Source organism: Triticum aestivum, unplaced genomic scaffold (assembly GCF_018294505.1).
Source record: "Triticum aestivum cultivar Chinese Spring unplaced genomic scaffold, IWGSC CS RefSeq v2.1 scaffold5703, whole genome shotgun sequence".
NCBI lineage: Eukaryota > Viridiplantae > Streptophyta > Magnoliopsida > Poales > Poaceae > Triticum > Triticum aestivum.
In genome coordinates, this window is record NW_025225748.1 from 17,359 (window position 1) to 20,889 (window position 3,531).

The window sequence follows — 3,531 nt, forward strand, 5'->3', positions numbered from 1 at the left end:
TCGTGTTAGAACCGGGACTAAAGGGGGGAGGTATTAGTAACGACCCATTAGTCCCGGTTCATGAACCGAGACTAATTAAAGGCCCTTACGAACCGGGACAAATGCCCCCTTTTCTACTAGTGCAATTAACCACTTGTGCCTTATTACCCTGTCTAATTCTAGCTAGTAAAAAGAAACAGTTTGCCGAGAAACAATATTGTTGCACATATATTCAGAGATACAAGGCCATCTAAAATGCATCAAACAAGTGAGCTTCAGTACAAATATCCAGAGATAAAATGATAATCTCCTGGCAAAATATTGACACAAGCTTCCAAGAGCTTCAGTACAAACATTCAGAGATACAAGGTCATCTAAAATTGATTCAACACATGAGCTTCAGTACAAATATTCAGAGATACAATGCCATCTAAAATTCATCCAACACATGAGCTTCAGTATAAATATTCAGAGATAAAATGATAATCTCCTAGCAAAATGTCGGCATGAGTACCAATGAGCTTCAGTACAAATATTCAGAGATACAAGGCCATCTAAGTTGTCATTCAGGACTGCATCATAATCCTAGCAAATTATAATCTCCTAGTAAAATACATGTGTTAGCCGATTTGCATCACCAAGAACATACTCAAGAAGAACCCTTGCTAGAATTTCTTCCTCTTCCAAAGGTTGTCAATTAACATTCGAGCATCTGAATCATGGTCGGGGCCGGCGAAAGGTGGGGGATCACTGCTGGCGGAGGGGGAGCTCTCCTAGATGGAACCATTGGAGGGCGAGGAAGAGTGCTCGAGGATGGAGCCATTGGAGAGCAAGGGAACACGTCTGCCGGAGGGCCAGCGCACATGGCGATCGGCGTGGGACGAGGCTCCATGGCGGCACAGATTAAACATGATTTGTTTTTTTTGAACCCTTACCAAGCTAGCACGTACGGGCAGGGGGTTCTCGGGAAAAGTGTGGTTAAGTGGCTGGTGGGATTCCCACCTCTGATCTATACCATACGTTCGTGATCCAAAGGCGTACGAGGAAAGTTTTCCAGTTTTCATTGAATGGCCATTTTCACTTGATACTTCGCCAGCAAGCGTATAATATAAGAATAGTTTAATCAATCTTAATTAGGTCTCTATGAATGTTTAATCTCGAGAATTTTTTTAAATAAGGTAACATTAGTTCGGTTAAATACACCTCTCTTGTTACAGCTCTGTAAGTTTGGGCCTAAATACACCTCTGTTGACCACTATGTGAAACTTCAGTCACAAAATCAAATTCAAAATGTTCTAAAGTGAAGAAATGAGGAATTGTTGCTTTTAGATCATGGAAGAAGCATATCCTTGTTTACTGTTCAACAAATAATATAGACAGAAAATTTAGAACCAGTTTCTGTATTCAAACTATGTATATCTTAAAAGCATCTTGGTGTGTGTATGTCCCAAAATTTGAAGATGTTTCAAGGACAGGCAAATTTGACTATGTTCTGTTAATCCAGATTCCAAATGTACCGTTCATGCAGCCGTTTAGTGAAGATATACCTTGATCATTTGCCGGAAACCTCTGGACACAAGGAATACTTCAGCATTATTGGCTTTTAATGTCTTAATAAAATCAGCGTTGAGAAATCCTGCAGATACAAATAGATAAACATGTCAATGAACCAGGAAAATGAACAATGCATATCCAACACAAAAATTACATCTATTGCAGTGCTGAATAAATGATTAACACATACCACCTTGGAATTATTCTATAGCCAGAGATTTTAGGAAACCTCTAATTAACACACGAGGCAAATAAGTCGAAAGGGCTATGTTGTGGTTGCAGAGCACGTAACGGCCTAAAGGTTAAGATGCAGATACAAACTCGGTTACCTAGGATTGAAATGCAGGGCTGGCGGCTGCTCGCCTAGGCCCGAAGTAGTTGTATCTGTCGTCGGGTCACAGACAATAATCCGGGACTGATTCATCTTGGCTCCCTCTCCCTTTGTGTGGTGGTAGCCTGAGCTCCTGCCGAGCACCAAGGAGGAAGAGGTCGAGCTGATTCGGTGAGTGAGTGGCTTTCATAATTCAAAATCGGTGAAACTAAAAACAAATGCTGTAATCTGAAGCAAAGAAGCAGCATAGGCATTGGAGCCGTCATTGTTTTAACTACTGAGGTGGCATCAAAGAAAAACCCCGCAGAAGTGGCACACACCAATAGTTCATCAAGCGGCTTTGGCTCGTCACGCCCGGTCGCCAACACGACAACCTTGATATATTATTTCAATTACATTCCTAGAAAACTGATGAAAAATCAAAGAGATCCAGCTGTAACTGTGTATAGTTCAACAAATATGAACTGTACAAAGCAACTCACTAATATGAGAAGTGCTCCGTCCTTTGAAAACAAAACATTTGAAAGTTTTGGGCTATATTTTGCAGGAAAAGAAGAAACAACCTTTTCATTATTATTGGAACAGGGCAGTTTACTTACTTAATTAAAACTGAGCAATACAAGGCACTATCAAGCACTACATCTAGTGGCATTATATGGCTAATGATCACCTCCATGATTATTTGCTCCTTCGGGAAATATTTTCAAATTAGTGGTTATAGTGGCTCTATCATCCTTAGCTTTTATCAAACGAACTTGTTCTTGAAAATATGTACATGTGGTTTCAATCTGCATCCGCTTGACAGTTTGATTGAGCAAGTCCATAAGTTATAGCTTTTTGTGTATGAAGCACTAAAGTGAGGGAGCAAATCAAAGTAACACTTCTTGTTGGCTTGCTCGATCTTGTTCTTAGAAGCACTGGTTCTTCCCTTAAACTTATTTTCTTCCTTGGTCTTGTTAGGAGGGAGAGCAGACTGATCCTAGAAAGCAAAGTCATGCCATGTTCTTCAAAGTCCTGCTTGTTTCCAAATCTGTCTATCAGAAAATTAAGCTACTTTAATAACTGAAGAATCTATAACAAAAAATAACTATGTGAATGGATTCCAAGGAATGAAAAAACACTTGACTAATTACAAAATAAATAAATAAACAACACATGATTGTAGCAGATGAATTTTTCATAGTTTTGTTGGAAGCATAAAATAGGTGACAACCTTTCAAGTATGTAACATACATACTAATTATATAATTCAGAACTGAACTAAGCTGATTAGAAGTAAAGCGGACAAAGGCAGGACCTTGAGCTTGAGCTTGGTACTGGGGCCAATGTGTGTGCAACCGGGGCGCAGGTAGTAGGAGGAATCTGAATCTTTCACATGGCTCCCCATTGTCTTCCTAATGATTTCTTCTTGTTAACTTGCTCGATCTTCTTCTTAGCAGCAACAACACCAGTTCTTCCCTTAAATTTCTTTTCTTCCTTCGTCTTGTTAGCAGTAGGGCAGACTGATCCAACAAATCAAAGGCCTTCCATGACCTGCCTATTTCCAAACCTAACTATTAGAAAATTAAGCTACTTGAATATGTAAAGAATCAATCAAACAATTCATAACAAAACAGTACAAAGCTGCAAGGTAGACATTAGTAGCTACTACCATAGCTCTAATTTAA

General features: G+C 39.5%; 1 long non-coding RNA gene across 1 annotated transcript; it reads right to left on the reverse strand.

The window, feature by feature from the left end:
* Positions 1 to 2,558: 2,558 nt before the first annotated feature.
* LOC123172366 (uncharacterized) lies at positions 2,559 to 3,437 on the reverse strand. Its single transcript, XR_006485542.1, has 2 exons — positions 3,162 to 3,437; positions 2,559 to 2,894 (listed from the first exon to the last, which is right to left on the reverse strand). It is a non-coding gene; the product is annotated as an uncharacterized lncRNA (long non-coding RNA).
* Positions 3,438 to 3,531: the final 94 nt, after the last annotated feature.